The sequence below is a fragment of the Triticum aestivum genome, chromosome 1A (assembly GCF_018294505.1).
Source record: "Triticum aestivum cultivar Chinese Spring chromosome 1A, IWGSC CS RefSeq v2.1, whole genome shotgun sequence".
NCBI lineage: Eukaryota > Viridiplantae > Streptophyta > Magnoliopsida > Poales > Poaceae > Triticum > Triticum aestivum.
Genome location: NC_057794.1, coordinates 62,400,208 through 62,427,180, shown reverse-complemented (window position 1 = coordinate 62,427,180; position 26,973 = coordinate 62,400,208). Strand labels below are relative to the sequence as shown.

The 26,973-nt window shown below is 42.9% G+C and overlaps 1 pseudogene; it reads right to left on the bottom strand.

The window, feature by feature from the left end:
- Positions 1–11,546: 11,546 nt before the first annotated feature.
- Positions 11,547–26,167, bottom strand: LOC123190243 (ankyrin-1-like; annotated as a pseudogene).
- Positions 26,168–26,973: the final 806 nt, after the last annotated feature.

Below are 26,973 nucleotides of genomic sequence, written 5' to 3'. Positions count from 1 at the left end.
TGGATCCCAAAATTTTGCAGGTCCTCAAAACAACTGCAAAACGAGCTTGGAGCACTCCAAATGCCCTCTCCACATCCTTTTTGGTTCCTCCTTGTGTTTGGCAAAGTAAGATCTTTTCTTTGGCTCAGAGATGTTCTTGATGAAGGTCGCCCATGGAGGATAGATACCATCACAAAGATAGTAGCCATGTTGTAGTCATGACCATTGATGGTATATAGTTGCACAGAGGAGCTTGTCTCGCAGTCAACCTAGTATACAATGGAGACCGTTGCAGAACGTTGATATCATTGTGTCTCCCAGGCATGGCAAAGAAAGAGTGCCAAATGTAGAGGTCTTGTGATGCAACTACTTCAAGAATGTTGGTGGGCTTTTTACAGGGACCCTAATATTGCCTGTGTTGAGCATATGGGCAGTTCTTCCATTTCCAGTGCATGCAATCCCTGGATCTCTGGATTGCACTGGAAATGGAAGATGCATTGAGAGGTCTTGTGATGCAACACACTTTGCCACATCTGAAAGTGACGGCAGAAAAAGGACTCGATGCATATTCGTTGAAGTAGTCGTCAATGAGCGTTAAATGGCTCCGTGCCCGATTCCGGTTCAGCACTCAATGTCTCTTGACTGATCGCTTGTAATTCAGATCATGTTCCTCCGCACATCGCGCGTCTGCAAGAACCGCCTCTATCATCATTGTTTCATCCTCATATTCGCCCTCATCTGACGATGACGAATCCATGAAGTTCCCCCACAAGTACTCCATGCCCGAATCCATTGTTTTTGATTCAAAGTTAAGGACAAAAAACCTATTTTTTTTGCTAAGGCACTTGGCCGAGCACTTGCCAGGCGTGGTGTCTGCCATTGACAACATCTACAGGGCGGAGGGTACCTGGGTGGTTGCCATATCAGGGGTGGATCGCCGGCATTAGCAGAGTGGGCCTTGGGCCCTGGTATAGCGGTGGAGGTCCGGAAAGGCCTGTTCGGGCGGCCGGGGTGGCACAGCGGCGGCAGAGGACCGGGAGGGAGCGGATTCAGAGAAGGGAGGGGGACGGAGTGAGGAAAATAGGGGGTTCGAGTGGTGTTTTTGGGTGGGCCAGGTGTGTCGGAGGCCTACGTGACGGAGGTCCGGACGCCCACAAACCTCCCCCAACTTTGCAATCGGTTTATGAGATTTTAGACGCCTAGATGCATCCGCGGACGTTTGAGGCACAACGTTGGATGCCAAAAAACATGTTGACACCGCGTTTCGGGCATTAAGCAGTGGTTTGGTGCATGACATTGGAGTTTCCTAATATAACTATTAACACTCACAATCCCTTGCCTCCTTCCTATTGCCGCCCGCCCCTCATGACCTCCCACAGTTCACTTCCTAGTTCCTCCTGCCGCCTACCCTCCCCCAGGCCCCATCCTCCTACTGTGTTTGTTCAGATGGCCTCCATCCCCTTCAGCTGGGATTCCAAATTCAAATGGCTATGCTAATCTTGAAGTGCCACCGCTCTCGTCGGAACCGTTGCTTTCATAGGAAACTTGTGTTGTCTGTGAACAACGGGTGATCACCTTTTAAGCATGGCAGATTCATACAAATAAGTTTTTTTCAGACTTAATATAGTTTTAGACTCGCCTTTACCTGGATAGGAGTGCTGACAACATAGAGAAGTACAAGGTGGCACAGAAGGCCGCAAAGCGGCTATGAGTGAAGCAAGAGGTCGGGCGTACGGGGACCTCTACCAGCGATTAAACACGAAGGAAGGCGAAAGGGACATCTATAAGATGGCCAAGATCCAAGAGAGGAAGATGAGAGATGTTGACCAAGTCAAATGCATCAAGGACGGAGCAGACCAGCTCTTGGTGAAGGACGAGGAGATTAAGCATAGATGGCGGGAGTACTTCGACAAGATGTTCAATGGGGAGAATGAGAGCTCTACCATTGAACTGCACGACTCCTTTGATGATACCAGCATGCGTTTCGTGCAGCGAATCCAGGAGCCTGAGGTCAAAGATGGTTTAAAAGGATGAAATGAGGCAAGGCAATGGGCCCTGATTGTATCCCCATTGTGGTGTGGAGAGGCCCCGGAGACATAGTGATAGTACGGCTAACTAAGCTTTTCAACCTCATTTTTCGGGCAAACAAGATGCCAGAGGAATGGAGACGGAGTACACTAGTACCAATCTTTAAGAACAAGGGGGATGTTCTGGGTTGTACTAATTACCGTGGAATTAAGCTGATGAGAAAGCTATGGGAGAGAGTCATTGAGCACCGCTTAAGAAGAATGACAAGTGTGACCAAAAATCAGTTTGGTTTCATGCTTGGAAGGTCGACCATGGAAGCCATTTTCTTGGCACGACAACTTATGGAGAGATACAGGGAGCAACAGAAGGACCTGCATATGGTGTTCATTGACTTGGAGAAGGCCTGCGATCAAGGCCGGTCCTGACATTTTGGGGGCCCGGGGCGAAAGTAAAACCGGAGACCCTTGATTTCAAAATGTCTATGTACATTTAGGTAAATTTACAAGCACAACTTGGATTCTCCTTTTAATATAAACTCCAAAGCACTCATATACAAATTTCTAGCCTATAAATATTGATCGAGTCTACCAAATAAAGAAAAGAAGCAAATCAGGATGTTCAACAGGAAGTTATCTACCTGTTTCATCTTGTAATCAAAAACTGGTTACGCCTAAAAAATAGACTAGTTCTTGCAAAATAGAAATCTCATAAAATTTGCTAAAAAAATATATATTGAACTTTGAAAGTACTTGTCCATCAACAGTGACCTTGTGATACCTCAACAACAATTAATCCAAACTAAACAAATTGGGTTCGATGGGAATGAAATCCATAAACATTACAAATTTGATTGTTGTGTCGTCTCAAAATTAAGCACAAATAATGTGGTTTTCAAAGGACTAATCCGATCCAATTATCTGATTATCAAAAACAAATCTCGGCATCAACTTTAATTAACAAGAAACAAATTTAGGAAAGGGACTACCAGAAAGGTTACCTTCGAGCTGTAGAACATGGATTTAAAATTGTTTTCTGATTGATTGTATGCAGCACTCGTCTGCTCTTGTCACTTGTTCCTGGCTGCTGCTGTGCATGTAGGTGATATTGTGATAAGGCGAAGCGAAGGCGCGACGTGACGATCAGGTGATGGCAAGGGTGCTCAGCGCGAGGGAAAATTCATCCATCGGCGCGCTGCTTGCATTTTTCTTGCCAAGAGATCTGATCTGATCTTTTTTTAGGGAAAGATCTGATCTAATCTAATCTGATCGATCAGCCATACTGCATGCGTTTTTCTTTCCGAGATATCAGAGATCGTGCGTGTATCACGTCTTAGATAACCCAGCAACCAACTTGGGCCAGATCAGAATTTTTCTGTACATGTAATAGGCCTGAAGCCTCGCTACTCTGGGTTACTAACGTACGTACGTACCTGCTGAGAGGGGCCCCCTGGAATTGAGGGGCCCGGGGCGGCCGCCCCCTCTGCCCCCCCTCAGGGCCGGCCCTGCCTGCGATAAGATACCGCAGAATGTCATGTAGTGGGCCTTGGAGAAACACAAAGTCCCAGCAAAGTACATTACCCTCATCAAGGACATGTACGATAATGTTGTGACAAGTGTTCGAACAAGTGATGGCAACACTAATGACTTTCCGATTAAAATAGGACTGTACAGAGAGTCGGCTTTGAGCCCTTATCTCTTTGCTTTGGTGATGGATGAGGTCATAAGGGATATACAAGGAGATATCCCATGGTGTATGCTCTTTGTGGTGCTAGTCGATGATAGTCGGAAGGGGAACGGGGGTTAATAGGCAGTTAGAGCTATGGAGACAAACCTTGGAATCGAAAGGTTTTAGACTTAGTAGAACTAAAACCGAGTACATGAGGTGCGGTTTCAGTACTACTAGGCATGAGGAGGAGGTTAGCCTTGATGGGCAGGTGGTGCCTGAGAAGGAGACCTCTCGATATTTGGGATCAATGCTGCAGAAGGATGGGGATATTGATGAAGATGTCAACCATCGAATCAAAGTCAGATGGATGAATTGGCACCAAGCTTCTGGCGTTCTCCGTGACAAGAGAGTGCCACAAAAGCTAAAAGGCAGGATCTATAGAACGGAGATTCAGCCTCAATGTTGTATGGCGCTGAGTGTTGCCCACCTAAAAGGCGACATGTTCAACGGTTAGATGTGATGGAGATGCGCATATTGAGATTGATGTGTGGCCACACAAGGAAGGATCGGGTCCGGAATGATGAATTGATGATATACGAGATAGATTTGGGTGGCACCAATTGAAGAGAAGCTTGTCCAACATCGTTTGAGATGGTTTGGGCATATTCACCGTAGGCCTCCAGAAGCTCCAGTGCATAGCGGACGGCTAAAGCGTGCTGAGAATGTCAAGAAAGGTCAGGGTAGAACGAACTTGACATGGGAGGAGTCCATAATGAGAGATCTGAAGGACTGGAGTATCACCAAAGAACTAGCCATGAACAAGGGTGCGTGGAACCTTGCTATCCATGTGCCAGAACCATGAGTTGGTTGCGAGATTCTTATGGTTTCAGCTCTAGCCTGTTATTGTTGATATAATTTTAGATTTCATCATGATTTGGAGTGCAGCTTTAAACAGCATAATATATATGACCTGCTGCTAAAAGAATATAGCTAGAGGTTTCTTGCAAGTATGCTTTCTATACTAAATATGTTAAGTATCAACGAAGTACTGAATTTTACTTATTATTATGTAATAATACGAGGGATGTGGATGTGGCCTGCACAGTTAACCGCAGGCAAGGACACATTATGTACGCCGAGAATGTAGTATTGAAGGCGTGGCATGGGCTAGGTCAAACCTTGGTCACGCAAGAAAACATACATAACTAAATCAGGCCCATGTTCAAAAAATATGATATTGATCCATAGCAAAGCAAGGGCATTATTAAGCTACTACATTTACATTTTCAATCATCGATGTGAGATTCGTAAAATACTACTTTATCGTGTTATTTTCCTCACAATTGCATAGATCGTGGGGTAGTTTTGCAAGTTGCTTTTAAATTGTCCATAACTCTTTAAAAATCATATTCCTCACATATTTTTATTGCTGGATCAACAGGAGACCATAGAGACATAAACATCCATTATCAACATTATGCAATTGTCAATCATATTGGTGCAGCTATGGAACGAGTGGGAAATCAGGTTACTTGTGCTTCTCAGTTATACACTGCAACTATTCCTCTTCTTCACAGGGGGGCTTAGGCGACGAAGCAGTAATACATTGCTAAGATTCTCTATTTGGTTGGCTTATTTGGGGGCAGACATGATTGCATTTTATACTCTTGGTCAGATCTCTCGACTTGGAGATTCTATCAATAGTAGGGATCCGTTTACAGGGACAATGTCTTTGGCATTCTTTTGGGCACCTTTCCTCCTTGTTCATCTTGGTGGACAAGACACTATTACTGCCTTTTCATCTGAGGATAACAATTTGTGGCTAAGGCATTTTCTGAATCTTTTGGTTGAAGTCAGCCTTGCATTATATGTCTTTTGGAAATCAATGGGGAACAGCAATCAGCTTTTAATTCCAGCCATGTTTGTGTTTGTTTCTGGAATAATTAAGTACGGGGAGAGGATATGGGCTCTCAAGTATGGGAGTAAGGATGACCTTAATAGCACCACTAGTAACTATGAAAATAATCAACTGCCACTACTAAGTGTTGAGCAAGATAGATACTGTGACATTGTTTGCTATGCTCTCCATACGGCACGCTATATTCGGGGATTCCTTGCAGGGCGTGCAACTTTTCAGATGGGGCATGAAATTCGGTTTACATTAGTAGAATATTTTGGAAGATTTGCAGAGCATGGGGCAAAACTTAAGATCATTGAGATGGAGCTCGCTATTATATATGATGACCTCTACACCAAGGCTGTTCTGTTTAGGACATGGACAGGTAGCATTTTTCGCTGTGTTGTACATATCTCTGCAGTGGTTGCTTTTGTGCTCTTCTACGCAGACAGGAAAGAAAGCTATAGCAGAGTGGATATTGCAATAACATATGCATTACTCATTGGTAGCATTTTTATGGAACTTGTTTCAATTCTTATGGCAATGGTATCACCATGGGCATGGGCATTCTTGAAAGCACGGAATTTTCACTGGCTTACCAATTTGTTCTGGTCTATCTTCAACATTGTTCAGCCGGAGAAGAGGCTGTGGTGGTCAGATTCCATGGGGCAATATAACCTTCTGCGCTCCATATTCTGTATTGAATCACCAACCATTGGCATGATCAGAAATATCATAAATTCTGTTGGTTGGGCTAAGGTCTGGAAGCACTTACGACACACCAAGGATGTCAAAGCTAAGCATAAGGTCATGGAATGTGTGGTGCAGTGGTTGGACAAGCAGGATCGTTTCAATGATTTAGCAAAAGGGATGAGGCCTAGACTTAGCACAGAACTGGAATTGATACTGCGAGGACCTTTTGAGCATGCCATACTCCAACTACATTTGTTTACAGATTATCATATAAGGGGTCTACTTGATGAGGAGGGATCACGTCTACACGACAAAGGAGGTAGATCACATCTTGCGAGCATATGTGAGGAAATATCAAATTACATGATCTATCTTCTTGTTGTAAACCCTTCCATGTTGCCGGTCAGTACCACTGCAGAAGATACACTTGCATTGTTCCCAGAGAAAATATTCTCTACCGGCAGGGGTGGAGTCAGAGATGTGCCGTGCCTTGTGCTGGATAGACTCAAGCTATTTGTCCTCCAGATTTGTAATTACTTTGTGAAGGAGTCTTCAACAGATACTAGGACAGTATCCCCGGCAGTCCTAGGCCTGGATCTTCCCCTGTCTACCAGCCAGAAACATATCCGAGAAGTGCTACATAAGGATTGGACGGCTGCTGGAGAAATTGAAGGCAAAATACTGTTGGGTGCCCGAGCTTTATTGGACTTTCCAGAGTTTGAATTGACCATCGATGAATTATTGGTGGAGATCAAAGAAATATGGATAAGGCTGCTTGTTTATGCAGCAGGCAAGTCACACGCAGAGGCACATGCGCAACAGATGAGCAGAGGAGGAGGGGAGCTGCTCACGTTTGTTTGGTTGCTCATGGCCGCGCACTATGAGCTCGGTGATGTTGCTCGCAGGCTCGACCTTGTTACATCGTCATCTGGTGCTGCAGAGGGAGATCGACTTTTCGCCTTCATCTTTCCGTCTTATGAACAACCTACACCCATGTAGGTCTTGCATTGCAGGCTCAGATATTTTTCATGTTTCATCAATGTGCAAACTGTGCGTAGTTGAATCCTGTATGTGCTGCTTTTTTTTCTGATAAAGAGCGCTCTTTATTGACTCATGGTGTCGCAACAAATGTATAAGGCTAGTCATAGTGGGAGTAACTTAGTAAGTAACATAGCGCACTTCGAAAAACTTTTGCTTATGTGGCATGTAGTTAATGAGAAGTGGTAACATAATATATTACTGTAACATAGCGTTTTCCAAGACAAAATGAGTCTACAAGCTAATTAATGAGGTCCTCTATGACACTACTACTACTATGTTACTTTGCACTATGAAAGTAGTAATTTAGACTAGTGTCATATGCATGACACTAGTATAAGTTACTTCCCATCATGACCAGCCTAAAAACATAACGAACACATGCCGCATCGTGTACACACTGAGTTGCTATTATTACAGCTGAAGAAACGATAGTTCAATAGGATAGAAAGCTAAAAAAGTCCCATCTTTTGGATGCCTGGCCATCCAGAAGATCCAGTCTCAGGTGCGTCTTGCTTCTGAGATAACTGCTTTGCAGTACGGCTGTATGAAATGACTGCTGTGCAGTGCGGCGGTATGATCGAAGGAAATGATCCAAGATTAGTACGTGTGATTTATTCATCTAATAATTTTTCGAAAGAAATTTATATTAATCTTTCCTTGGTTCGCTGCCGGTCAGTGAACCATCAGTATTTCACCTTTTTTGTCCTTGTGGGATTTCTTCAGTATACGAAGTCTGTTGGCATTAACATTCAGTGAAAGTAGTAGGATCGGTTCTGCACTCTGTGTTGGCTGCATTGTAAAATACTCCCTAATTATTCATGGAGGTAATATCATCCGGAGTCACATAACTTACGTCTGATGTTTAGTTTGGTGCTAAAACTTTAAAAATACGGATTTGTGGTCATTCAACTTGCGTTTTCGTGCAAATACGATGTTTCCTCTTGTATCTAGCCGTATGGCCTGCTCACATGGCGCACCAGCTTGGCAGAGGCCCACTTGTCCGTGGCTAAAGTACACACGGCGTTGGGTGACTGTAGCATATAGGATTTTTTTAGAAAACCCCCTTGCAATTTGTTTAATTGTGCACAAAAGGCCTCAACTATAATGAAAAAAATGGGACAACTAAATCTATTACGTGTCGCGTGAAGTGCGGCCATCCAGCTATGCCACGTAGCGCAAGCTGGTTGACCGCGGTGAGAAATCTTTTAGTTTTTTTTAGATTTTAGGTGGAGGTGCCTATGGTATTTTTTTAAGTGAAGATATGCAAAGTGGCGCTCACTGGTAGGCTGTAGCGGTATTTTTTTAGAAAACCCCCTTGCAAGTTGTCCTTGTGGGATTTCTTCAGTATACGAAGTCTGTTGGCATTAACATTCAGTGAAAGTAGTAGGATCGGTTCTGCACTCTGTGTTGGCTGCATTGTAAAATACTCTCTAATTATTCATGGAGGTAATATCATCCGGAGTCACATAACTTACGTCTGATGTTTAGTTTGGTGCTAAAACTTTAAAAACGTCTAATATTATTATTTTTTTATTTTTTATTTTTTTATGAAGGTGAGAATTTTTTTCTGAGATGTTTTTTTAGACGGAGGCGAAGACGGCCACAGGGTACGTTGAACATCGCATGGATAATTTTGCAGAAAAATAGGGGAACAATCGGAATCGATCTCTTGACTTCGAGTGTGTTAATGCACGAGCCAACCACAACACCAAGTACATGTTACTTCCCACAAAGAGGAACACTTAATTTTATAATTTTGCGATGACAACTACTCATATTCCTGTTTTTCTCTCTTGGACCGAATCTCTGATAACTTCTTCAAACTTTTTTGTCAAACTAAATATTTTTAGATGTTAAAAAATGAAATCAAAATTCATTTTAAAAAATTAGGCGAAAAAATAGAATTATTGAGATATTTTGACCCGGATTTTCCAGCCCCTTCCGAAAAAAGGGAATAAAAAAATCTCACTTGCAGAAAAGTTTTGTACGTAATGGATAGAACATTATATATTTTCCCCTCAAAAAATAAAAAAACATTATATGTTTTGACGCCTTTTTTGGGCCCAAAAAGACCATATTTTCTGGAAACCTGGAAAAAAAGGAGTCTAGAAAAAGAAGTACGTACATTGTATATGAGGTCGGGAGTTCGAATAGTCATGAGTATGTAGTCGGTGTAGTTGTTGGCTAGTGTGTGCATTGTATATATGAGGTCGGGAGTTTGAGAATCCCCCAACGCTCTCTTTTTATTCTCATTTCTCCCACCGTCCGTGCTGACAAGTAGGACCCATACGTGCTATTGAAGGGCTTCTGCTTAATTAAACACAGAGCGAGGGGTGATTATGCAAAAATATGTGCAGGCCCACACGTGTTATTGATGGGCTCTGTTTAATTAAATACAGAGGGTGATTATGCAAAATAAAATTGTGCACGCCGCATAGAGCAGTTCTAATCACTGACAGGGGGGCATAGCCACGTTGTCATGTCACATAAGCGCAGGATACGTACCATTGAAATTTTGAACGCATCAACCGAGCTAGGGGATGCTCCCCAATAAATCCCGAGCGTTGGATGTGGAATGAGCAGTAGGAGAGGGTGGAAAGGTAAAAGGGAGTATGCGCACGGCTGGGCTTTTTCATAAAAGGAAAAAAGCTAGAAAGGGAAAGGGAATAGGCCAAGTGGCGCGCACGGTCGGAATTGTTCGCTCCCGCGATCGATCGCCAAGGAGTCGTTTCGCTATAACAGCAATCCCTGACAAAACAGAACGGTCTGTAGAGATGAAACTTTAGGCAATAATTCTGCAACTCAAAAAATTCTAAAATTAACAACATAGAACCTATTTGTAATTACCTGTGTAAAAATTTCAAGATTTTAGCATGCTCTATTTAGCCGCAACAAATCAAAACATAACAACTGACTTTTTGTTTCACCGTGGTAACTCACATATTGCAAATTTACCGTGGTAAAGGCTATCTTTGGCACTTTATCGAAAGAAAAATAAATACAAGACAAGGTTGTTACAAAAGGATCAACCTCATTGACAACTATTTCGGGTTGTCTCTCGCAAGCTTTTTCTTTAGAGCCATTAAAATAGGATTGAGGTTTTATTGATGCTCACATGAAAACATGAATTGAAGCACAAAAAAGAGCATCAAAAAGCATATATCAAATACACTTAAGTCCAACACATGTTATGCATAGGCATCTTATAACTAAAAAAAGTTATTACGACAAGCAGTCCCACATAGGCAGGAGAGAATGATGCAACTTTAAAACCATTAACATAAAGAGAGGTGATTTTTTTAACATGAAGATTTCTCTAACCATATTTCCCTCTTTCATTACAATTATATGTGAGATCATAATCAAACTCAATGATATAGCTATCAGCTAAGACTCTTTCCTCATGATCCACATGCATATAGATCTTATAATTCTTCAAAATAGTGGGATCAACATTAACTCAATGATATAGCTATCACCTCTTCAAACCTACTTTTATCAATATTTCAACCAAATTGAACACTTTAAAATAGTCGGATAATTACTACCTAAAGTCATGACCTCTCCAAGTCACTTTCAATAATATTACAAACAATGTTATCAATGATAGATTCATGATAAGTCCCAAATAAATTTTCAAAGCCACAAGAAATATCACAATTGTCTCACGGATAATGGTCATCATAATAAGGACTAGTTGACATAGTCCAATCATCTTCACCGGTGCCTACTGACATATTGTCACCATAAAAAGCAATTATTTCATCAAGTGCTTCATTTTTCTTCACTAATATACTCATCATCTTTATCACTTGAATCATAACGTTTATCATGTATATACAATTCATACTTAGCATTCGCTGATCATAGCCCAATAGCTTCTTCTTGAGCCACATGTCCAAAGTATGAAATGTTTTTGAAAACTTAAGCAATTTCTATAGATTATGTGTGTGCCAATAAGATTGATGCTTTAGAGAAAACTAGCATGCTTAACTTTCAATGCTTTTGGTATTTCGAGTTTTCAAAAAGCAAAAACCTAGAATAAAAAGTCACTAAGTAATAAGATAGATAACAAGGAAATAAAGTAATAGAGTGTAGTGTGGCCTATTATATAGTAGCAAATATTTCCCTGACAACGGTGCCAGAAAAAAGGATTTCCCTGACAATGGTGCCAAAAAAAAAGGTTTGCATCCTATAATCTAGGTGTTCTTTTTTACTGGTGTTGGGCCCCCAAGTGTAGAGATTTGTCGCAAGCAGCATTGTGAATGACCTTAAGATTTATTGAACTAGTAGGTGTACTTGGACTTACAAGGATTAATGCAATGTTGCTGCTGAAAAGCCATCAGGACCAACAGTACAACAAAGAGCTCGGATGTACAAATCAATCACATCCCCTTGTTCCACATTTAAATTGAAAAGGGTGTATCTAATATTCGAACAGTCCAGCAACCAAACAAGAACTAAAAATTATCCTGGGAATATGTGCTCCCAGCAGCCATTTCACCTCACTCCCCCTGAGATCCCAGTTCTACACCGATCAAAGAACTAAACACGGAATTCATAGACAGACTTCCCCAGTACCACCACCAGGCACACCAAGAGAGGAACGCTGGCACCAATGGCAACCCCCACATAGGCAACTAACATTGGTGCGATGGTGAGGTATATGGCAGTCAACATTGACATAATCATTGTGAGGCCAGAGAAGACAATCAACAACTTGGCACCAAACAGCATAACACCGTAACTGACCCTTGTCTCCACATGACCCTTCCACAAAAAGATGCACAAGGCAACAACAGTCGAGCCACACATTGAAATGGCGTTGCAGATGACGAGTATATTGAACACCTGATGGTGCCCAACAATGGCAGCGCCAGACTGTTGGTTATAGCCGCCAGGCACGGTTAGTGTGACTGCAAAGGTGGACATGCCCATCAGGGTGGCCACAACCACAAGTACGCTGCAAACTATGTTGTGCGCCATCTGTGGACTTGTTCGCCGGTTCCGCAGTGGTCGAGGCTGTTGCTTTGTCAGTATCAGCAGCTTGTGTTTGCCATAAGTTCGCTGTAAACATGATTCCAGAAGACACAACTTAATACTAAAACTTGAAATTTGATAAAAACAACATATAAATGCTTTGCATGGATTTAGTTTTTTATTTCACTGTATAAACCTAACTTTGTTTTTCAAACGGACAAAATGGAAATCTTCTTCATTTGTTTCCTTATTACAAACATAATTTTGTAGAACAAGTAACACTATTTTGTAGGGCATAATTGCTGGTGTTGGTTTATTTACCTCTATTCCTGTTCTCTGAGAAAGGGAAAATGCGGCATCTTCATCTTGGTTAACCAGGCATGGTTTGACTCTCCGATCATTGAGTAGCAGCAATGCTGCTTGTTTCCCGAAGAGCTTGCCAGCATGATGCAGCGGTGTGTTGCCATCCCTATCCTGTTGGTTCACAATCTCCTTCGGCAGCACATACTTGAGAAGCAATTCAAGCACACTCACCTTGTCATTTATGGCCGCGATGTGGAGTGCGTTTCGTCCCATGTTATCCACCATCTCAATAACGTCAGGGAACTGCTTCAAGAGTTCTTTGGCAGCCTCTGTGGAGCCATAGTAAGCAGCTATGTGGAGAGGAGTATGCTTCTCATTATTCTGTTTGTAGGCTAGAGCGTGATTCTTGTTGAGTAATATGGATACAATGCGTGCATTATTCTTCTCCGCCGCGTAATGCAGGGCATTGTTCCCTAATAAGTCTGACAACTCTACAAGCTCCTCATATCTGTTCAGCACGATCTCCAGCGCTCCTGATCAGGAATAGGTTATTGTAGACCTTCATTGTTGAACTAATGACTATGCTATGGAAAAACTGTAGATAGCGCATTATCCATGTAGCTAAACATGTTACTTAAACATTTCTTACTTTTTATGGTGCCGTCAATGTTGTACATTGGACGTATCAGTACGATCAACACTGCACACAATGCTCCGAAAAATTAAGTGTAGTTAATAGTAGTGCCCTCCCTCACTGGTAATAGTTCAATACATGTAATAGTCCGATAGGGAGCAGTTTTAGCATGCTCCCTCTTACCCCCTTTTTTCACATGAGAGGTAAGGGTATGTAGTAGATCTGAACCGTTGATCACATTAATTAGTGGTCGGATTAACTCTTACCTTCTTACCTCATATGTAAAAAGAGGGGGTAAGAGGGAACATGTTAAAATCTGCCTTCACAGAATGCAGAATGAGCTGATGTGTATGATCATGAATAGCAATCCTATTTTTCCTAAATTTCAATTGCAGGTTCTTTTTCCCTTTCAGCAAATCAACAACACATCACAATTTTTAGTTAAAATAGGATCCGATGTTTGTTACTCTTCAAAAATTAAGTTACATACCAAACAATATTTATTAAATTGCAGTGAGGATTCCACTACGATTACCTTTTGAGATAAATTCTTCCCTCCTCCCTTCCCTCTCAATTTCAAATAGGATTGTGTTGAATAACTCAGCTTACACATGAAGATATGGGAGCGCTTGATTGAAGAGTTTACTTTGGAAGAAATTAGAGAGGCAGTTTTTGAGAAGAAGCATAATAAAGCTGCAGGGGCTGATGGGTTTCCTGTGGAGTTTTATCAAGACTTTTGGTAAATTATTAAGAATGATCTGAAGGAACTTCTTGACAAATTTCACAAGGGTGAGATGGATACTGAAAGGTTTAACCATGGAATCATTGCTTTGATTCCTAAAATGCCTAATGCAACTGTTATTCAGAAATTTAGACCCGTCTTCTTGTTGAATGTGAGTTAAAAAATACTCACCAAAGTATTGGGCAAAAGACTGGGACTGATTGTTCACAAAGTAATTTCTTTCTCTTTTTTTTAGCAACCGGCAGGAGCGCTGCCTTTTCATTAAGGGGGAAATATATACAGAGTGGCATGTTTAGGGGACATGCCGGAAACCCCAAGAAACTCACACCACATGCAAATTACTCATGCAAGTGGTTAACTCTTGGTCTAAATGCTAAATCTCTCTACGCAATGTCCTCCATGGTTAGGTGAGCCACCTCAATATACGTCATGCTTATGCCATTGAAGATGCGCCAGTTCCTTTCCTTCCAAACATTCCACATGATGTAAATGATGTGGCTGCTGTGAAACCTTTTAGTGTCTTTGCTGGAGGACCTTAGGAGACCTTCCCACCAGGCATCAATGGAGGGGATGGTAGTGACGAGACTCGGACTCAAATGGACACCCTGCCAAGAGAGCACCGTGAAACGGACCGCCGCGGTGAAGGGGTAGTCCTTGCACAAATGGGTGGCCGTGTCCAGGGAGCTCAAGCAAAGCTAGCAGATGGGGTCGTGAGCCAGCCTCGCAGCACCAGGCAATCGGTTGATAGGATCCGGTTATGAAGTACCAGCCAAGAAAAGAGCCCGCATTTTTGTTCCGCGTGGGTGCGCCATATCGTGTTCGTCTCGAATGTGCCGTGCCGTAGGATCCGATGAACTGGGCCGAGTAGGCGGAACTCGCCGTATATTCTCCGTTGGGGGTCCAGATCCAGGAGATTGAGTATGAGCAAAGCGGGTCCAAGACCATCCGGGATACAATGGTGGCCAAGTCAATGAACTCCGGTAGGTGGTCCAGCAGACGCAGACAGGCGACTGAGCGGATCTAGTTATCATGTAGAAACTCCTTGTGGACCTTCCTGTTCTTCCTTGTTGCAATGGCAAACCGGTTAGGGCAGCGAAGACTTAGAGCCCCAACCCCACTCCAATTATCATGCCAGAAGGTAGCCTTCATTCCGTCACCAAGGCTGATCTTCATGGAGGACCGAAAGAGGGCCATATCCGTCGAGTCGCAAGGTAGCTGAGAGCCATCCCACGGCCTACCGGGGTCCACCCACTATAGCCATGGCCAACAAAGACGAAGGGCCTGGCCGAAGCACTCCGGATCCGCAATGCCGAGGCCACCAAGGGCTTTGGGGCGGTAGACCGTCTTCCAGTTGACAAACGAGTGACCGCCGCCCGCAGTCTCACTATTGTCGCCACTCCAGAAAAACCACAAGAAATCTTGTCAACCTTGGAGCGGGCCCATTTTGGGAAGGGGGTGACCGTCGAGTGAAGTGGCAATCGCGATAAGGATGGCTTTGGCCAAGGTGACCGTGCCGGCTCTGACAATGCTTGTACCCTTCCAGCCTGGCAGTCACACGACAATCTTGTCGATGAGAGGTTGCAGGTGGACCTTCCGAAGGCAGCAGTATAGCAGGGGGAGCCCCAGATAGCGTCCCGGGAAAGATCCAAGCTTGGCAGGGAAGTTGGAGAGGATGTCTTGGAGATCAAAGTTTTCATAGCGAATGGGGAAGACCTCCGTCTTATCGAGGTTGGTACTAATCTGCTAGCCTCCCCGAAGCAGTCAAGGATGGATCGAATAGCAGCAAGCTCGGTTGTTGGGGTGGCGAAGATGTCGGCGTCATCCGCATACATGGAAATCCTACACCGCGTGGCCCTGGCTCTAACGGGCAAAAGGACACCTGAGTCCGCCGCCAAACGAAGGAGGTGGTGTAGGGGTTCAATGGCCAGGATGAAGAGCATGGACGACTTGGGGTCTCCTTGCTGAAGCCCGCGCCGGTGAGGAAGGGGATGCCCGGACTCCATTGAGGAGGATCCGAGTGTCAAGCAAATCCACTCCCACCAACGCGGACCAAACCCAAAGTGGTCTAAAACCTCCAGGAGGTAGACCTAGTTCGCCGAGTCAAAAGCCTTTGAGATGTCGAGCTTGAGAAAGAGGCTTGGCATTTTGGATTGGTGGAGCTCTTTTAAGAGGTTCAAAACGAATAGGAAGTTGTCATGGATGCACCTCTTTTTGAACGCGTTCCGACTCCTGGAGATAATATCGCCCAAGATTAGTGCAAGACAGTTTGCGAGGAGCTTGGAGAAAATCTGGGAAAGGCTATGGATGAGGCTGATGGATTGGTAGTCCCCAATCCCGGTGGCATCCGCCTTCTTGGGGATAAGAATGATATTGACGGTGTTGATTAAGCCTGCACAGTCGCCATGCAGAGCCACCAGGTGAAGGATGGCAGCAATAACATCGGCCTTGATGATGTCACAGGGTTTCGGATTTCATTCCGAATTTCTGATATTGTCAATTTATTGCGTAAACTTTTATGACTTTGTAGTGGTCCAATCTTTGAATCGGTAGGCACTAGATACTACCTCATTCCCCAGTAGTTTCCGACCAAACTGAGGGATAGAAAGACTCCTCTCCAGTGATGTAGGACCCACTCACATGAACAAATGTTAAACCCAAAAGAATATACTTAACATGATGACATTTTGGTTTGTGATGACGTGCTAGCTGTTGTGATAGCATCATCGGTCCAAAATGGAATGGTTGCATTGTCTTTTTTTTACTTTATAGGTTGTGAATTGAAGTGTTTCATAGTTTGAGGTTGTTTATGGGACGCAGTCACGCAGCCATGGTTGAAGGTAGTAAGGTTCTAGAAAAAGTTATTTTGATGGTGTATAAAATTTCACCAAATATCAGAGTAAGTACCTTTGCATACTGTGGCGTAAGTTCCAGGTTCATCACTTTAGTACGTCCGATAAGCATATTGACAAGGACGGAATTGCCAGATTTAACTGCAAGGTGCAACGGTGTGTCCCCGTCATCATTCCTAATGACAAGGAATACATCATGTGTACTGACAACATCCCCAGCGTACTCATGGTACTCCCTGATGAATTCTTCAGTAGCCGTCCATGTAACCTCTTTGCCATGATCTAGCAGGCTGACTGCCAGATCATGCCAACCATGTATCACTGCCTCATGCAGCAGCGTGTTCCCTTCCTTGCCCTGCATTATCAGAGGCTCCTGCAAATAGAAGTGGAATACCAGTACTGATTCCCAGTAACTAAAATTTGATTGCCATTTGTCAGCAATGTATCTGGCTAGCAAAGACTTTTTTGAAAAGGTGCTAGCAAAGAGTTGAGGTGTACTTCCTTTGGTTTCTAGCATCTCAAATAATTTGTGCTTTTGGTACTGTTGCCTCTAATTATGGACAAATACTAACCGCTGGCATAACATTGTGTTGCCAATCCAACACGATAAATGGAAAGCTACCCATCAAGTACCCAGCCTGTGCACGTGCTCAAACTCACTTGTCCCGACTCCTCATCCACCGCTATTTCACACTCACACTCACTCACTACATTGCCATTCAGGTAAAAAAATGACTAAGTTGCCATTGGCATTGCCAGCTGTACCACTGCTTAATAATCTACTAACAACAAACACTATTGTGTACACAAGTGGAAATGTTAGCAACTATAAGTTGTACCAGTGAAATTAAAATAGGATGCATGTTGGTATGATGAAAACCTTTAACTTTAAGTTGGGCTCGATTTCCTTAGCCCAAGCCATGTAGTGCATCAAATGATCTACCACTTTCACATGGCCTGCTCTCACCGCCAGGTGCAATGGTGTATCCCCATTAATATTCTTACTGATGATAAACCCCACATTCCGGTTCGTATAGAGAAGCACATGATGAACAAAGCAATCATTTCCTTTTGATGCTGCGAGGTGGACGGCTGTGTCTCCTCTTATGGGTGTCACTGAATAAACCCCTTCGGGACAGTCAGCGAGAAAATTTACCAGGCTTAGCATGTCCCCTTTGTCTATTGCATTACTCAATGCTTGAGCCATGGGCTCTATTGGAATCTGCAATGGAGAAGATGATTTTAATCCGCTAATTCATTTCAATGTGATAGATACAGACCAGAATGTGAGAACAACAAATGGTATTCAAACTCAGTAAAGGAGCAAAAACCTTTAGGCTATTGAATCAGGATGAAAGGAACCATAACGGTAAGAAGGCGTGAGACACGACCTCTATAAATAATTATGTACAATAGATAGTTAAATGGTTTTGCATGGCATCAGTATCAGGCAACCAGCCCCTAGCAAGTACAAATTCTTTTGTAGGAATTACAGAGCAAGGTTATTCAATTCACCTGGTAGGCCCATGCAGTGTGTCCTTCTTTGTTAATCACGAATGAGTTGATTCTCGGATCATTGAGTAACCACAGTATTGATGGCCCCTGGTGGAGCCTGGCAGCATGATGCAGCAGTGTGTTGCCATCATTATCCTGTTTGTTCAAGATCTCCTTTGGCAGCTTATACTTGAGAAGCAACTCAAGTATGCTCAGCTTGTTGTTGACGATGGCGATGTGCAAAGCGTTTCTCCCATCTAAATCCACCACCTTAATGGCATCAGGGAACTGCTTCAAGAGCTCTTTGGCAGCCTCTGTGAAGCCATACTTGGCAACAATGTGGAGAGGGGTATGCTCCTCAGTGTTCTTCTTGCATGCCAGAGCAGAGTTCTTGTTGAGCAAATGGATACCATGCGAACCCTGTTGTTCAACGTGGCATAGTGCAGGGCATTGTTCCCTGATGAGTCTGTTAACTTCACAAGCCCCACAATATTGTTCAGTAAGATCTCCAGTGCCCCTGATTAGAAATATGTCCTGAATTAAGTAGATAGTATATGATGGACGCAGATTACCATTATATATAACGGTTACTGGTAGTGAATTAACTAGTAATTCTTGTACCAAAGCTACAAGAAATAGGTAAAATGAGGTAAACAGATGCGCAAACTTCTATCATTAAATTTGAAAGTGATGAGGAACAATAGATGAGGAAAAAGAAAAAAAATCACATGCCACATCTGTTTGGCTACTTCTAGATACTTCCACTCTAGTGTGGTATTTCTTTTCCTTTCTTTACCCTACCTACTGTTTCTAGAGTTCTCTAGTTATAAGTAGCTTTGAGTAGAATGGTGAATCCTAAGTAATGTTTTCTAGAGTGTTCCAGCTATATAAGTAGAATTATGTGAAGGCTTCCCAAAGCCCTATAAATAGAGGTCCTCACCTCTAGTTTGTAACCGGATTATGTAACCACTACCTATAATAGAACTTGTTGTTCTTATCTAAGATCTTGGACTAGATCTTGTGCTCTAGGAGTTTTGGATTGAACTCCTGCTGGCATATCTAGCGCAGCACGTTGAAGTAGTTCCTTCAACACTTGTGTTGTACACATTGTAGCAGCAAGGTCCTCCACAACCTTGTGCTGCTTCAGAATGTCCACAGGAGAACAATTATTTCTTCAATAAATTATACTCACTCATTAATTTATCTAGCATTCCATCATCTTTGATTAGAAAAAGTTGTAGGAGAACATTTGACAATAACACATTCATTCAAAAGAAAGAGCTTCTATGGGAACAGAAATGAAAAAAAAAATCAGACAAACTGCCAGTAACAGCAATTCGGTGATCCCGATTAAGCGATCACCGCTGAACCTAGCCAGATTGCATAAATAAGATTTCAAACTTAAGAATGAAGTAATTCAAAAGTGCTACCACATCACAGATACATTCTTGCCCTGGTGGTAAAGGAAGCACACCTCATGGTGTGGTATAAAAAAAAACTGAAATTTTCACTAAACAATGGACACCAGAAAAATCTTGTCCAAAATAAACTCCAAGAAAATTGGTTACTTGGTGATAACAGGAAACCTTAAAAGTATCCAACCATACTTCCAAAAAAGATTAATCCTTGGATGGCCGCAGAAAACAAGTTTCTGGAAATTTTCACATCAACATTTGCCAGGCATCTAAGCAACATTTTGAAATTATGATGTAATGCAAAGATGCAAAAAGTATTGGTTTCAACAATACTTTTGAACAAGAAATGTATGCAGTTTTGTTTCTTTAGATCAAAGGCATTAGGCCCGGCTTTAAATTAGTAGTCAGAAACGGATGATACAAAGTGCTTACAAGCAACAAACAAAAGAAACCAAAAAGAAGTGCAGCTTGAAATACTGAGGCCATTGTCCACCACTGCAGCCATCGCCAACAAGGAAGCTAAGGTCTTGGGGGAGGAACCACCATATGAGGATTGTGCCCCCATCCGCTTTTTGACTCTCTTTTAGAGCATGGCTAATAATAGAGCTAGCTGCTGGCTCTATCTCATTGCCACATCACCGATAATCAATCTAATAGCCCACCCTTCATTGTTATCCACAGATAAATACTATGTCATTAATACCTAGCCCACCTCATTCTCACAAAGTTTGTTGGAGCCTGTGCTGCTGCTGGCTACAAATCTACAACCCACTCCCTTCTCTCTCATCTCCTCTCTCCTCCACCTCATCATAAATTTGATGTGCAATACTTATAGCCCACTTATGTCATGTTATTATACTTGCTCTTATGTAATTTTGTTTTTATGTGCCATCTATAACCTTTTCATCATGTAAAGCTATTGTAGTTATTATTCAATAAGCTTTATAAACATCATAGGAAGAAAGACCGAACAGGGATGGTTTTAACGGTAAGGGGCAAAGAAACACATACTATGTGAATTAATGACAAAAACGAAAGCTAACATGTTGGTATTTGTCTATTTCAGAATCTCTATGATTTTGTCGTGCATGCTCATGTGGCAAGCGCGAAAAATGGTAATTTTATATGAATTGGGGTTTAATTTTTAATTTCTAGGGAAAACAAACAATATTAATTGCCCACAGATGCATATTTATAAATATGCTTACATATGTTATCATGCAACGCAGTCTGGTGCAGCAGAGCAATCATACAGGTGCCAATAGTTGAGACAGAGCCTGTCGACAACTGGTTCGTTATCTCCGTGTTCAATGCTTCTGCACATCTTGGGTTGACCTCCAAAAGTTTTATTGTGATGTCCAAGTGACGCTTAAACAGCGCATCATGCAATGGTGTATTCCCTTCTGTGTTTACCATTATGGTAGGCTCCTGCACACATGCAGTATATTACCTACTTATCAAGAAAACATTAATCCAAAAGGAAATATTATGATTCATTCAATAGTGATTTGAATATGTTCATTAATTGTGTATATGTTTCCATCACATCTGTATATGATGGAAACGCTTGAATTCAAAGGACAAATTGTGTTAAACACATGATTAGGCTTGGTTCAGTAGTTTCTTTTTTTTTACATCGGCTTGGTTCAGTAGTAGATTAAATGGTGGTGAGTCAATGAACACCGTGTCTATATCCGGATGCTTTATGTTCTGGTACAAAGTTTGAATAAATGTACTACGTACAATCAAGTAATCAACCTGTTGCACATTGAGCGTAGCTCAGATGGTTAGGTTCCTTGTGGTGGAACCAGCCCACCAGGGTTCAAGTCCTAGACTAGGCACTGGTCATCGCATTTTCCTGCATTCAGGCTTTCCAGCGATGTTCGTTCAGTGGAGGAGACGTTCCCATTGACTACGAGGCGCATGTGGTGACTTCGTCAATCTCAAGATGTGATGATGGTTCGGTATCTCGGATGTGCTCATAGGAGTAGGGTGTGCATGCGTGCGTTCATAGGGTTGAGTGTATGTGTGTGTATGTGCGCATCTGCAATTGGAGGCTGTTTGGTTGACACCCCAGCACGCCCTGCCAATTCGTGGGCAAGCCAAAATTTTGGCGCAGCTTTCAGCTGCCCACGCCCCTGCCAATTTTGGCGAGAAAATGAACTGGAGAAGCCCCCCACGTCCTGGGCGAGCCAATTATTTGGTGGCCATTCAAAGGAGCGCCAGCACTTGGTCAACTACCAAATTTTTGGCTTGGCAGCTGCAGGCTCCAATCCAAACAGCCCCTTGTACTGTGTTCAAAAAAAAAGAGTAATCAACCTGTTTACCACATTTAACTGCAACATGTATGCCAAGTTAACCTACACAAGCTTGGCATCTACAATGTCCACAAAATGCTGATGCAACACATGTCAACATGTATGCCAAGTTAACCTACACAAGCTCGACATTCATAATGTGTACAAAATGCTGATGCAACACAAGTCATTGTAGATGTTGATGCCAAATCAAAATTTCTAGACTGGTGCCCTGCCCCAAAGCTGATATGTGGTTCTGTTTCAATGCTCTGCTAAGGTGGGAGACCGTCTGTGGTACCTCGAGGAGATCTTGCAACACAGCTCAGGGTGGTTGTTCTGCTAAGGTGGTAGGTCGTTTGTGGTAGCTCAACGAGATCTTGCAACAGGGGCTTGCGGTGGTGGCACCCTACGGCGAGAAGGATGCCCTTGTGTTTGCGACGGCGACCCAAGGTGAGGCCATGCCAAAAAGGAGGCAGGTTGGCTTTGACTGAATGCTCGCATCTTCTACCTCTAGCGAGAGCTGGTGGTGCTACTGCGGCAAACTCTCCATCCCAAATGGTCTTGCCCCCGGTGATGGAGATCGGTTCCAGATTGGAGCCTCAATGGGTGGCAGAGATGCCTAATGAGGAGCGACGTTTGTAGGGTGCTCGGCATGGATGTGACTTGCGCAACAACGACGACGACTGGGGATGAGCGGTGCGACAGTGTGCGGTGCAAGATTGGAGCTGGTATTTCAGCATCTCGGTTGGGTATTCTTATGCACTGGTTCACCTCAATATACAATGAAGTAGTAACTGTGTCGTGGAGGGCGTCAATGGTGGCGATGATGACACATGCCATGTTGTATTGGTGGCAGTGTACTTAGGCTGTTGGTAAATGCAGTGGTCTTGGTAGACACAAGGGTTGTTCGGTGCTTTCCTCCTGTATGAGGAAATCCAAGATGCCTCTTCATCTTTCGATGGCAAGTACGATCATGTGTGTGGTGCAATGGTTGTGTTCATCAGTGCATCGGTGGTTTCAACAATGAAGTCAGTTACCAAGGTGCACTGCATGGTGATGATGATGACGTTTGTGTGTGGTTTCCTTTTTTGGAAGTTCTAAACAGTGTTTTCTTTCTTGTACTCTCGTGGATATGTCTGCCGGTGAGGGGCCTAGGCCTAGCCTAGCTAGATTGTGGGTGTATTTTCTAATCTTGATTTTTGCATAAATGTTTTCAAACTAGTGCACTTCTTCCAGCTTAATTAACAGATGAGGCAAAGTGTCCCTCTGGTTTGCAAAATAAAAATGTACTTAACTCAAATAGAATGCATATTGCTAGTGAGCTGAGAACCTTTAAGTTGGCATTGATTTTCCTTGCCCACCCTGAGTATTGTATCAGGTGCTCGACCACTTCTAGATGGCCAGCTCTCGCCGCCAGGTGCAGTGGCGTATCGCCATCATTGTTTTGACTGACCATGAGCTCCATATTCATGCCTGCATGGAGGAGGAAATGGTGGACAAACAAAGTGTGTCCTTTTGACGCCGCGATGTGAAGTCCTGTATTTTTCTCCGCCTTTGTCGTCGAGTAAATTATGTTGGGTTTGACAGCAAGCTCTTGTAGGCTAATTATATTTCCTTTGTCTGCTGCTTCCCTAAACACCGGATCCATGAGATTGTCTGCTCCTGTGTTCAACACCTGACGAATGAAAACTGCATTGGAGAAGACAATCAGAATCAAATTACTCGTTCCTTCTTTTGTTTCTTCTGTACTTATTATTGAAATCCTGCTCCATTTTTGTATTAATAGAAAGAAAGAAAAACACTCTACCCAATCCATCATACCAAAAATGATAAACCAAGAGCAAGAACAAGCCTCAAAAGTCAGAACCACCAGCTAACTTAAACTTAGCACCTTAACTGGATCATGACCAACTACAAAAATTTATACCAAGCATAGGTTCCCTGTCAGATAGGAAGTAGCCGCTCATTGGTAGTATTAATATAGTTTAGTAATTATCTCGTAAAAAGACGTGAGTAAGATCAAAATATCCACCACAAAATAGCAACAGTCAGCAGTCAATAAAGTTACTTGGCAAGGAATTGTCTAAACAAAACCAAAGCACCAGATATCTGCAAATCAGAACAACGGCTAAGACTAAAACAGCATATCTTATTATCTGTCAAGGCATGTACGTGTTGGCTACAAATTTCTATTTGGTACTTCTGTAGATGTAAACGGCCTCAGAAACGTAACTCAAATGATGTAGCTAATGAAAAGGACCAACCACTATTATCAAGGCAGTGGGGCCAAAGAATAGCAAATATCATTGACTTTGATGAAAATTGGTATGGCACCCTATGCATTAATATGCCCTGAACCCAGCATGATTAAGTCACAGTTCCTGATCCGACTACCTATGTAACTTATGCAAATGATTCCAAACCTAACATGAAACGACTAGAATTGTAACAAATTATATATGCTCCCAGTATGGTAAAAAAAAAGGGTAGAAGCTACTGGTAACATTAAAGACGAAAAAAGAAAGGACACAGAAGCACACCAACCTTCCATTGGGACACAATAAAGCGTGGCTGCTTAATTTAACCTTGTATCAGATAATTAACAAGCTTGGAAGGAACATTCGTAGGTGGTGGTGGAAACAGGCTTTTATTCATGATGGACATGAAGAACAAAAGCAGTACGTATGCATAAATATGTAGCAGAGCCCTTATGATCTATTCCTTTCTTGTGTTGAGAGCAAGTTGATGCTTATGCTTTACTTGTGTGCTAGCCCTGGCAGTGCTTTAGTATACTTCTTCTTAAATGGGCTGACGCTTTTACTTTTATGGAGACTGATGCTTGTACATTTTTAAGACTGATATTTTTAGTTCTGTTTAGATGACCTAAAGTTTTTGCTGTTCTACTGTGGGCTCATGCCTTTTCATTTTGTTTATGAAATAAGGGTAAATATACCTCCAGACCTGTGGCACTTCATTACTGATCACCATTCACCAAAGCATATTTCTTAAACATTGTGAAACAAAATGCACTCGCCAACAGTAGTATGGCCTAGCCGTGGGTCTCTCTCGGTTGATGACCAGGTTTGATTCCCACCAACCAGGACTCACAATTTTGCGGTTATCATTAGTTATTTCCAGGAATTAAACTCATGATCCATCACTGTTGTTGGTCTTGATATAATAACACCGCCCAACTGTGTCATCTTAAAGGACCTGCACTTGACTACTTGGGTAGCTTGCAAGCGTATCTAAACTATTTATAAGGGGACAAACAGATCCCAAGCTCGGCGGGAAAAAAAGCATCCTTTTTGTATTTGAAAATTGAATGCTTATTGGTGGAGCTATGAAAAGAATTAAGCCTACACGTGCTAGTGTATCTATGCTCAGTGGCCAGCTACCAACACAACGTTATAAATTTGTGAACCACGAGCACGGGTATACACATGACCTGCAACAAGGTTGAGAACCATGGACACTGCGCTCATACATTGTTATATATAACCTCAAGGAAAGACTGAAGCTAATCAAAGAAAGTAAGAAAAAACAATATATCAATGTTCCTGTCCCACTTGAGATAAAGATAACCAAAACCTAAGCAAATAATAAATATATGTTTTTTGGACCATATACTTAACCAAACGAAGCATTGCTAATGGTTTGTTAGCTTACCCCGTGTCTTCTTAGAAGCAGACACATATAACCTGAAAAGAAGCGAGACAAACAGTGTCAGGTATAACTTCGCTGCAACTCTGCCCAAAATCTCTTCAATTCCGACAGGGAATCCTATGTTCAGAGAGCATACAGGTATTGACGCCAACACAGCAACTGAACGCGGGGTGGGTTGGGGGGGGGGGGGGGGGGGGGGGGGGGGGGATAGCTGCAATTTATCCATGTTTTGATCCGAGCTAGTGACCAAATTACTATACCTGTGCCTGACGTCTGTCATGAGATTTCTCACATGGTGCGTGGATCGATGAAGAGCGCAAGGTGACGGAGCCGCCGGTCACCGTCGTCGCACGCGTCCCTCCGCATTACCTGCAGCGGGGTTAAGACGCCGGCGGCCAGCGCTAGGGTTTCCTGTCCCTTCGCCATTCTGAGGGTTTTTTTTTTTGGTGTGCTAGAGAGCGAGAGACAGCGAAGCGGCGGGGTGGACCGTGGTCCGTGGACGAGACGCGCGGCCATGAGTGTCGGAAACCCTCGCCTACAGCGCCCCAGGCATGGGCCGGGCCCTGCAAGGCTGCAACACTGTTTTCTTCTTTTCCTTTTATACTTTTTTTGTGTATACTTTTTCTTTTTGAAATGTTAAAAATTAAAAATGCGAGTAACTAAAGAAGGAGTACTCCTTCTCGCAAAGGTCATCTGAGGGTGGGCTGAGGGCGTGCTCTGGGCGCTCGCTTCGAATTTTGTTTCTTTTCGCATGTGTTTTCGCTTTTTAGATGTTTTTTTTGCTTTTTCGGCTTTTCAGTTTTTCACCCGTCTTTCATAGCTTTTGGACAAAAAAATTCAGAAAAATTTAGTACAAAAAAGTGTTTTCTTTTTTTCTTCTGTGTGAGGCGTGGTCGTGCCTCTCAAAAATGGGAAAAAAAGTGTGTTTTCTTTTTCTACTTCCACGAGAGGCACGGCTCTACCTCGCGAAAACGAAAAAAAAACATGTTTTCTTTTTTCTTACTTTCGCGAGAGGCAGGGATTTACTTCCGCACATTAAAAAAAACATGTTTTCGTTTTTTTCCTTACACGTGCAGTCAGGCACGATCGTGCCTCTCGGAAATGGAAAAAATGTGTTTTCTTTTTCCCTTCCGCGAGAGGCACAGATTTACTTCTCGTGTAGGCATGGATTTGCTTCCACGAGAGGCACGGTCATGCCTCTCGAAAACGAAACAAAAACATTTTTTCCTTCCGCGAGAGGCACGGGCTTACTTCTTGTGGAGGCACGGATTTGTTTCCGCGAGAGGCACG